Source organism: Sorex araneus, chromosome 2 (assembly GCF_027595985.1).
Source record: "Sorex araneus isolate mSorAra2 chromosome 2, mSorAra2.pri, whole genome shotgun sequence".
Taxonomy (NCBI): Eukaryota; Metazoa; Chordata; class Mammalia; order Eulipotyphla; family Soricidae; genus Sorex; species Sorex araneus.
The window spans coordinates 60320199-60331778 of NC_073303.1; the positions used below are offsets into that span (position 1 = coordinate 60320199).

At 44.2% G+C, this 11580-nt stretch overlaps 1 pseudogene; it reads left to right on the forward strand.

The window, feature by feature from the left end:
- Positions 1-3861: 3861 nt before the first annotated feature.
- LOC129402688 (U2 spliceosomal RNA) lies at positions 3862-4000 on the forward strand (annotated as a pseudogene).
- The last annotated feature ends 7580 nt before the right edge of the window (positions 4001-11580 follow it).

An 11580-nucleotide genomic window follows, 5' to 3' on the forward strand; every position in this document is an offset into this window, starting at 1 on the left:
TCATTTTTATCTTAATATTTTAAAATCTTTTAAAATTTTAAAATCTTTAAAAATCAGTGTGAATGGTCTAATAATCTGGTCTGGACTCACAGTTCAATTCCCTCAACTCTAGTGGCCTTCCCTTATTCTACTTCTGCTATTCACTTCTGTAGTGAAACCAGTCCATCTCTAACCTCGAATATTTGCAAATCTATTTAGAGTGTATATCTGCTCCTCTACAAAATTTAGTAAGAAATCTGTAACACTATTTTTTATTCATCTTCAAAACTGTTTCTTGATGTTTTTTCTAGTATAATCTCCTTCTAGAATGTGAATTCTTTAACCTCATGAATTAACACCGCTATGAATTTTGTTCACCTTCACCTGTTCCTCAAAATTGTTTACCTGTCTCTAGGATTCTGCAAATTCCACAGGATACCCTTTGATTCAAGTCCTTAGGATCCTTGGCAAGCTTTCACAGTCAACTACCTACCTAGAATAATGTATCATCTGACCTGTTCTGACTTTTGTCCCTTCCCACTACCTTCACTCTACATCCCTTGCATTCCCTCTACCTCTCATGGGACTTAACAATTCCTCCCCTCATTTTTGAGGACTGCCTACGTGCCTATCTGGCATTGTCCCTATTCTCACCTCATTCTCACAGCCTCTACAATCACTTCTCCCTTATATCTCAAATATATGGGCTGAGAGGTCATCAAGGTATCTACCCACCTTATTTAAAAACAAAGAGAATGGCTTGGAGAGATAGTACAGAGGGTAAGGGGCAGAGCTTGCAGACCCAGGTTCAATCCCCAGCACACCATATGGTCCCCTGAGCCTGCCAGGAGTGATCCCCGAGTGCAGAGCTAGGATTTAGCACTAAGCACCGCTGGACGCTGGACACTGCCTCAAAACAAAACAAACAGCAACAAAAAACAAGCAACAGAAACAGTGTTTTTAGGCTGCTTGCTCTAAAAGCCCTATGAACTGGTCCTCTAGGTTTTGTCTCATTGTCTGCTGCATACCACTTTCCTCATTTTCCACATTGTCACTTAATTGCCTCGTCCCCATGTATATTATTATACCCTATCTAAAATCTGTCAGTGTCTCTGTCATTTAATAGAGAAGACAAAAAATTCATACTTCTTTTGCTAAATGCTGAGTGTATTTTGTTTCTGCAGTACTCTTACTACTGTGTTGTTCTGATGCAGTTTTATTTCTGTATGTCTTGAGTTTTTTCTTCTGCCTGCAAGGGATATTCTTTTCTAAACATAAATTTTTGTCGGGAGGGATTTGGGCCAACCCTGGGGCTATTCCTGACTTTGTGCTCAGGAGAGACCCCTGGTGGTGCTCTAGAGACCAGTGCTGGGAATGCAATGTTAGCATCAGGGGTTCTTTTTTTTTTTTTTTTTTTTAAATTTATTTATTTTTAATTAGAGAATCACCGTGAGGGTACAGTTACAGATTTATACACTTTTGTGCTTATACTTCCCTCATACAAAGTTTGGGAACCCATCCCTTCACCAGTGCCCATTCTCCACCACCCGTAAACCCAGTGTCCCTCCCACCCTCCCCAATCCCATCTCCCCCCCACCCCACCCTGCCACTGTGGCAAGGCATTCCCTTCTGTTTTCTCTCTCTAATTAGCTGTTGTGGTTTGCAATAAAGGTGTTGAGTGGCCGCTGTGCTCAGTCTCTAGCCCTCATTCAGCCCGCAACTCCCTTCCCCCACATGGCCTTTGACTACAATGTAGTTGGTGATCGCTTCTCTGAGTTGACCTTTCCCCGGAACGTGAGGCCAGCCTCGAAGCCATGGAGTCAACCTCCTGGTACTTATTTCTACAGTTCTTGGGTGTTAGTCTCCCACTCTGTTATTCTATATACCATAGATGAGTGCAATCTTTCTATGTCTGTCTCTCTCTTTCTGACTCATTTCACTCAGCATGAAACTTTTCATGCCCATCCACTTAACTACAAAATTCTTGACCTCCTTTTTTCTAACAGCTGCATAGTATTCCATTGTATAGATGTACCAAAGTTTCCTCAACCAGTCATCCATTCTGGGGCATTCGGGTTTTTTCCAGATTCTGGCTATTGTAAACAGTGCTGCGATGAACATACATGTGCAGATGTTGTTTCGATTGTACTTTTTTGCCTCTCTGGGATATATTCCCAGCAGTGGTATTGCTGGGTCAAATGGGAATTCAATATCTAATTTTTTGAGAGTCGTCCATATTGTTTTCCAGAAGGGCTGAACCAGTCGGCATTCCCACCAGCAGTGAAGAAGGGTCTCTTTCTCCCCACATCCTCTCCAACAGCGGTTGCTTTTGTTCTTTTGGATGTGTGCTAGTCTCTGTGGTGTGAGGTGGTATCTCAAAGTTGTTTTGATCTGCATCTCTCTGATGAGAAAGAAAATTACAGACCAATTTCCCTGATGAACACCGATGCGAAGATCCTCAACAAAATACTAGCAAATAGGATCCAACAACTCATCAAAAAGATCATACATCACGACCAAGTGGGATTCATCCCAGGGATGCAAGGATGGTTTAACATTCGGAAATCAATCAACATAATCCAGCATATCAACAAAAGTAAAGATAAAAACCATATGATCATATCAATAGATGCAGAGAAAGCATTTGACAAGATCCAACATCCTTTCATGATGAAAACCCTCGCCAAAATGGGGTTTGGAGGAACTTTCCTCAAGATAGTCGAAGCCATCTATCACAAGCCTACGGCAAGCATTATCCTCAACGGGGAAAAACTAAGGGCCTTTCCTCTGAGATCAGGCACAAGACAAGGATGCCCACTCTCACCACTCCTCTTCAATATAGTACTGGAAGTACTTGCGATAGCTATTAGACAAGAAAAAGAGATTAAGGGCATCCAGATAGGAAGGGAAGAAATCAAACTCTCACTATTTGCAGACGACATGATACTATATCTAGAGAAGCCTAAAACCTCTACTAAGAAACTCTTAGAAACAATAGACTTATACAGTAAAGTTGCAGGCTACAAAATCAATACCCAAAAATCCATGGCCTTCATATATGCAAACAATGAGGCAGAGGAAAGGGACATGAAAAAAGCAATCCCATTCACAATCGTGCCCCAGAAAATCAGGTACCTCGGAATCAGCTTAACCAAGGAAGTAAAAGACCTTTACAAAGAAAACTGCATCAGGGGTTCTGCATGCAATCAAGCACCTGACCTTCTGCACTTGCTCTCTGGCCCCTAAATGAATTTATTCCTGAGAACCTTGCTTAGTTCTTAGCTCCTCTGAGAATTCTCCCATTGTCCATTTTCTCTCACCCTCCAAACTCTTAGAATTATTTTGTACAACTTCTATTTCATGTAATTATTTCTAACTCGTGTGTGTGTATGTGTGTGTGTGTGTGTGTGTGTGTATGTGTGCAGTAGTATATAAATTCAGGAAGATATATACCAAAAAACGAAGGTTAAATATACACTGCATATATACACACATATAGGAGTATATAGTAAGTAATATATTTATTTGTATGTAAGTGGAAGTAAATTGTATATAAATAGAACTAAATAGGTTCTATAATTTTATAGTATGATTATGTAAGTATATGTGATATATAACCTACTTGTTACTCATTAGATTGTCATTCTTTCTTGCAAACTGTGCATCAGTCATATAAGCCTGTTTGTTCTTGTCTTTGCATCCTTAACGTCTGTCTTATAATAGTCACTAAAAACATTTTTCCTTTCACCAGAGCTGAATAGAATCACATAATTCATATATATTAATTACCATAGTAATGACCTGTGCATGCCCTGTGTGTGAGGGTGTGATACATCTTCCATAGAAGTTTTACAAATGTTTGTTAACCTGTGGATATGTTAGATCGCTTCTCGGCCTTTTGGCTAAGATCAAGTGTAGTACCTGTGGATATGTTAGAGGCAGACTACTGGAAGGGGTTGCTAAGATCATTTGATAGCTCTGCAGGATTTCCATTGTACTTCCGGACATACCACAATCATTGACTTGGCATTGTCTGTGTATCTGCAACCTTACCAGACTGCACATTTGAAGAAAGCTGGTAGCTTGTGTGATACTAGCACCAAGCATTTTATTAACTGAAATGGAAGAATTGTGAAGGTAAAGTTAAATTAGATATAAGATATAATTGTAAATAAAAGCTTACAATAGGACATTATCTTTCGAGACTTATATTTCTGCTCTTGCTTCCTTTTTCATCAATTCTCTAAACTTTTATTTGTTGAACCAAAATAAATATGTAGAATGAAAGAGAGATAGTACAGGGTAAAATGCTTGCCTTGCAAATGGCAATGTACAGGTTCAGCACAGCGGGTACGGCGTTTGCCTTGCACTAGGCTAACCCGAGTTTGATTCCTAGTATCCCATATGGTCCCCTGAGCACCACCAGGGGTAATTCCTGAGTGCATGAGCCAGGAGTGACCCCTGTGCATTGCCGGTTGTGACCCAAAAAGGAAGAAAAAAAATGATCGTTTAAAAATTGAAAAAATTTGGGACTGGAGCCAGAGCACAACGAGTAGGGCATTTGCCTTGCAGGCAGCCAACCCGGGTTCGATTCCCAGCATCCCATATGGTCCCCTGAGCACCGCCAGGAGTAATTCCTGAGTGCAGAGCCAAGAGTAACTCCTGTGCATTGCCGGGTGTGACCCAAAAAGCAAAAAAAAAAAAAATTGAAAAAATTTTGTCAAAAGTTTAAATCCAGGCATGAACACATTTAACTATTAATATTTTATCTAGTCCAATTATTAAATTATTCCCATTATCACTCAGCACCCATTTATAATAGCATTATATTTTTTATTGTCTCTTCATCTGGTATTTTGCACTGGGGTTTCTGTAGAAAGGCCAAATTATTTTTAATAATTTTTTTAAACTGAAACATCGTAAGATATATAGCTACAAAGTTGTTCAGGATTGGGTTTCAATCATACAATGTTTCAGCACCCATCCCTACTCCAACGCACATTTCCCACCACCAATATCCCTAGTTTCCCTCCCATGTTCTCCCTCTTCCTGCTTCTGCAGCCCACCTCTATGGCAGACACTCCTCCCCCACCCCCCACTCATTTTCCTTTTAGGCAGTGTGGTTTGTAATACTATTACTGAAAGGGTATCTTGCATATCACTTTACTTCCTTTCAGCACTCAGTTTTTGTTCAGTGTTCATTTTCTACTATCATTGTCATACTGTCCCCTTTCCTGTCCTAATTGCCCTGCCCCTCACCCTTTGTGGCAAGTTTCCTACCATAGACCAGTCCTTTTGGCCAGACCTACTGTCTTGAGTATTATTCACATGCTATGTGTTTTTTCTTATATCCTGAAAATGAGTGAAACCATTATTTGTTACTTTCCCTCTGATTTCACTCAGCATGATACTCTCCATGTCCTCCATATATAAGCAAATTTCATGACTCCATTTTTCCCTAGCAACTGCATAGTATTCCATTGTATAGACATACCATAATTTCTCTATCCATTCATCTTTCTCAGGTACTTGGATTGTTCCTAGATTCTGGCTGTTGTGAATAATGCAGCAACAAATACAAGACTGAAGATAGGTTTTCTGATGTGTGTTTTTGGGCCACTAAAGAATATTCCCAGGAGTGGCATTGCTGGATCATATGGAAGCTCAATCTCTAGTTTTTTGGAGAATGTTGATATTATTTTCCAGACAGGCTGGACCAATCAGCATTTTCACTAGCAGTGAATGGTTCTTTTCTTTCTGTATCCACACCAGCACTGGTTTCTTTCTTTGATATGTGCCAATCTCTGTGGCATGGGATGAAATCTCATTATTCTTTTGATTTGTACCTCCCAGATAATTAGTAATATAGAGCACTTTTTCATGTGCCTTTTGGCCATTTGTAATTCTTTGAGGAAGTTTCTGTTTATCTCTTCTCCCCCATTATTTGATGGGATTGGATTTTTTTTTCTTGTAGTTCTACCATATACCTTGAACATTAACCTCTTACTACATGGGTGTTGGTTTAATAATTTTTCTCATTCTGTGGGCTGTCTTTCTATTCTGTTCATGATTTGCTTTGACGTACAGAAGCTTCTTAATGTCATCTCATTGATCATCAATTTGCTTGAGCAGATGCCAGTAACGTCTCCAGTTGTCCTAGTCCTGAGATTTTAGCAGCCTCTCTGTTCGTTCTTCCCAGCGGTGCCACATTGGAGACTCTTTCAGGGTAAGGGAAATGAGACACATCATTGTTATTGTGTTTTGCATGTCAAATATGCCATGTAGAGCTTGCCAGGCTCTGCCGTACGGGCAGGATGCTCTCGGTACCTTGTTAGGTTCTCCGAGAGGGAGAACTAGGCTATAAGAGGTGTATATACACAAAGGAATATTATACAGCAGTAAGGAATAATGAAATCATGCAATCTGCTGCAACATAGATGGAACTGAAAGATATGTTAAATGAAGTAAGCCAGAAGAAGGAGGATAAGCACAGGATATCCTTATTTATTTATTTATCTTTGCTTCCACTTGATTAGTCAGTGGTGTTTCATCCTTGAAGACACCTTTAGCTTCAGTGTTATGGTGACCGCTTTGCTTTGTCCCATTTTGATAGATGAACTAGACTATAACAGCTCAACAAAGAAATACTTTATTTGAATAGGAGAGTGGGTTAGTATACATGGACATATACACATACATATACATACACATATACATAAAACCTTTCATCCTCAAAAGGCCAAATACATTCTCCAACTACTATTCTGTTGCTGTCAGTGTCTTTTTCAAGTCTATTAGCAATTGTATTTTTTAAGTATTTTGTTTGTCCGTCATTAGGTGCATAAGCATTTAGGAATGTGAGTTCTTCTTGATGTACATATAACCTTGAACGGTAATGACCTTCACTGTCTAACCTTTCTCAGCCTGAAGTCAATGTCATCTGATACTAGTATGGCCACCACGAACTTTTTGAGGAGGTTGTTTAAAGAATTGTCTTCCAACTTTTGACTCTGAGTCTGTGCTTGCTCTGACTGTTTAAATGTGTTTCTCACAGTGTGATGGGTTCCATTTTCTTTTTTCTTTTCTTTTTTTTCTTTTTGGGTCACACCCAGCGATGCTCAGGGGTTACTCCTGGCTTTGCACTCAGGAATTACTCCTGGCGGTGCTTGGGGGACCATATGGGATGCTGGGGATCAAACCCGGGTCGGCCTCGTGCAAGGCAAATGCCCTACCCGCTGTGCTATCGCTCCGGCCCCGATGGGTTCCATTTTCTAATCTATCCTGCCACTGTCTTTTAATTGATGCATTTAGACAACTGACATTGAGAGAGATTATAGTTACCGAGTTTTGTGCCATCTTTGCAGGACTTTGGTGCATTTGTGTAGCTTGTCATAAAGTAGCACGTTTAGCTCTTCTTGTAACAATGGTTTTGAGTCCATTAAGTTTCTGAGTTGTTTATTTGTGTAGTTGTGTGTTGTTACTTCATATCTGAATGAGACTCCAGCTAGGTTAAGTACTCTTGATGAGGTATTCATTTATTGATTTTTTTCACTATATCCCACCACAGTCTTCAAGTCTAGGGAGTTTCATCTGATCATTCTGCTGTAAACCTTATTAAGGACATTCTTTTGTATATAAGTTCCTTCTTTGATCTTGCTACTTTCAGTATTCTATCTTTAATTTTCTCATTCTGATTAAGATATGTCTTGGAGGTTTTTGTTTTGGATTTCTTTTAGCTGGTACCCTTTGGGCCTCCTAAATCTTGGTGCATAAGCTCTTCAGCTCTGGGATCTTCTCGGCAATGATGGCTTCGACAGTTGCTTCTTCATCAGGGTTGTCTGCCTACCTCTCTGGTACCCCGGTAAGTCTTATGTTGTTCCTCTTCCCATTCATCCCAAAGTTCTCTTATTATCGTTAGGTTTTTTTTGCAGCCTTTTTTTTCCATCTTCAGCTGTTGTCTGGACATTTTCTTCACCTCATCTTGCAGCTCATGATTCTGTCCTCAGCAGCCGTTATTCTGCTTTGAGGTCTTCTATTGAGTTTTGTTTTGTTTTGTTTTGGGGGTCACACCTTGAAATGCACAGGGGTTACTCCTGGCTCTGCACTCTGGAATTACCCCTGGCAGTGCTCAGGGGACCATATGGGATGCTGGGAATCGAACTCGGGTCGGCCGCATGCAAGGCAAATGCCCTACCCTCTGTGCTATCGCTCCAGCCCCGGTCTTCTATTTAGTTTTTAATTTCACTTACCAAGTTTTCCAGATTGGTCATTTGTTTGCATTTTCCTCATTTCTGCCCTCGCATCCTCTTGTGCTTTACTGGTGGTCTATTCCATTGTTTGTTTGAGCTCCCTATGTATCCTCAACAATTCCTCTCTAAATTCCTTTTCAGAGAGTTTATACAGCTCAAAATTGCTGATTGAGTCTTCCAGGCTAATATCGTCACTATTGCTTTGGTTCCCTGCTTACCACCTTTAAGAGAACACAGACAGGCTAGAGGTTGGGTGTGGTGGAAGAAAACCTAGGGACAATGGTGGAGGGAAGCTGACACTTGGTGGGACTGGTGCATACCTAAAACCCAACTACAAATAGCTAGTGGCTTAATGAGGATGAGGGTAATGATAATAATAAACGCTGGAATTTAATTTCAGAAAAAGAAAACAAACAGGAGCTTCACTCCTGATTGCACCTGAAGATACTGTGGTGCTCCTGGGAAGGGAGGGAAAGAGCTTATTTCTCCCTTGGGGAAAAACTGTACTTGACTGGTGAAAATTGAATCTTACATAGAAAATTTTCTACATTGGGGAATTGGCTTTTGCTGACTTCTGGTGCCTCATATTACAGGACATTTTTTTTGGGGGGGGCGACCACTGATGTACTCAGGGCTTACTCTACACTGTGCTCAGGGATCACTCCTGGCAGACCTTGGGGGACCATATGCCATGCTAGGGACCAAACCCGGGTCTGCCGTGCAAGTGCACTACCCACTCATAACACCTCACTCTGTGCTTCCCATCTCTTATTGCCAGCTGAGTCTCCATGATAAGTGTGTCTTGGGAACCTATGTCTAAACTGCTAAATAACTTGACTGCATGGAAGAGCTTGTGAGATTCCACGCCTTTCAGATTATCACCTTATTTAAACCCTTAAATTTTTCAAACATAAAATTCAATCCTCCCTAGAGCCAAGAAAATTTGATTTTGAACTGGAAGAAGGAGATGTGGCCTCTTTCTGTATCTCCAAGCTCACCTTCCACATTCTCTTCCTGTAGTCTATAGTCCAGTCCTACTGGTCAGACACCAGTTTCTGGAAGAACTTAAACTTTTTTCTCACCCTGATATGTCATTTCCTAGAATTCTCTTTACCTAGATACTTCCTGGCTTATATGATCCCCTTTTTTTCCCTTCTCCCAAGAAGCATTTCTTCAATAACCCCATTTTAGATGAATGTTTTCCTTGGCACAGCTTCCCATTTTCACATTCTCTGCTATTCTGGAAGGAGTTAAGTTTTCCTAATTGGTATCCTCTAATTTTCCAATTTATGTCTGCCATATGTATGTGTGTATATGATATGCTTGTGTACACTATACATACATATACTGGTATATATATATATATATTTGTGTGTGTGTGTGTGTGTACACCTTAACTGATCATCTTTTTTTTTTTTTTTTTTGCTTTTTGGATCACACCTGGTGATGCATAGGGGTTACTCCTGGCTCTACACTCAGGATTACTCCTGGCGGTGCTCAGGGGACCATATGGGATGCTGGGAATCGAACCTGGGTCGGCTGCCCGGTGCAAAACAAATGCCTTCCCCACTGTGCTATCGCTCCAGCCCCACTAATCATCTTTTACTTGTACTCCCAGTCTAAAATCGTTCCCCTCCCCCCGTTTGCTGTTTCCTACCTTATGTCAGCACCACTAATTCACTAGTACACACCACAAAAACTCATTTATTAGATCTCATTTACTCATTCATGCTTCCACCCAAACTCGGTAGCCTATTGCTTCCCGCTTGTCCAGGAGTTATTGCAAATGAGTGCAGGCGAGGGCCTCTTGCTGCTACTGAGCCCTTCTTGGGGGTGGGGGGTGGGGCAGTCACACCTGAAAGTGTCCCCACACAAATTGCAGTCTCAGCCTCTGGCCGTGTCTGCCTCCCTTTCTCCTGCCACAGTCTACCCACCTGGCCCCGCACAAGCCCCCTTTCAAACATTCAATGTCCGCATCTCGTTATCTTGTTTGAATTTCCTCATGCGAAACATATTTCACTGGAAAGGCAAGTGCGAGCAAAACTGAACATTGGGTTCCCGTTTACCTTTCTGCAGAAAGATCGGAAAACATCGGGTTCCTTCCGTTTTCTGCTGTTGGTTTGTCTTTGTTTTTGGCTTCCCGTGCCCAGTTATTCCCAAGGAGTCTGCCCTGGACGCAGTTTCTTCACCCCACCACACCAGCAGCCGGGAAAGGCCGACATCAGAGGTCCTGGGGTCAGTCCTGGCTTTAGAGGGGTCCTCTCAGGGGTCCTCTCAGGGATCCTCGCAGGGATCCTCTCAGGGGTCCTTCTCAGGGGTCTTCCTAGGGATCCCTCCAGGGGTCCTTTCTGGGATCCTCTCAGGGATCCTCACAGGGGTCCTCCCAGGGATCCTCGCAGGGGTTCTCTCAGGGGTTCTCTCAGGGGTCTTCTCAGGGGCCCCATCAGGGTCCTCGCAGGGGGTCCCTTCAGGGGTCCTCACAGGGGTCATCTCAGGGGTCCTCACAGGGGTTCTCTCGGGGTCCTGGCAGAAGTCCTCACAGGGGTCCTCTCAGGGGTCCTCGCAGGGATCCTCGCAGGGGTTCTCTCAGGGGTCTTCTCAGGGGTCCTCTCAGGGTCCTCACAGGGGTCCTCACAGCGGTCCTCTCAGGGGTCCTCTCAGAGTCCTCGCAGGGGTCCCTTTAGGGGTCCTCACAGGGGTCCTCTCAGGGGTCTTTGCAGGTGCCCTTGCAGGGGTCCCTCCAGGGGTCCTCGCCGGGCAGGGTGGGCTAAGCCTAGTGCCGTCGGGGCGGAACCCTGCAGCCCCCCGGCCGTCGCGGGGGTCGCGGGCTGGGGGCTGACGGGAGGCGGCGGCGAAGGGGCGCGCCGGGGCCGCGTGTGGCGGGCGCCGAGGTGACGCGGGCCGCGCTCACAGACGCCGCCGCGCTCACAGACGCTGCCTGGAGCGCCGCCGCCGCCGCCCGCGCAGCCCCTCGCACAGGCGCCCCCACAGCCCGGGGGTCGCGAGCCGCCGGTTTAACGGTTGTGGCCCCGCGGCCCGCGCCCGGCCGCGCCCCCCGCGCGCCGCCCCGCGCCCACAGCCGTTCCCCGACGGGCAGGGGGCGCTCGGCCGCCGTCTGCGCCCCCCGAATCCTCCCGGATCTTGAGGCGGTAGGTGGGCGGCGGCGGGGGGGCCCCGCGACCCCCAGGGCCGGGCGAGGCGGGGGAATAAACGCCCGTCGAGGAGCGAGAGTCAGAGAGACCCCTCAGGGGGCAGAGTCCGGCCCCGGCCAACGCCCCCAGCGCCGGGGGCGGCTGCGAGGAAGAGGGTCCCGCAGGCCCGGGGGCGGCCTCAGGGGGGCAAATTCTTTTTT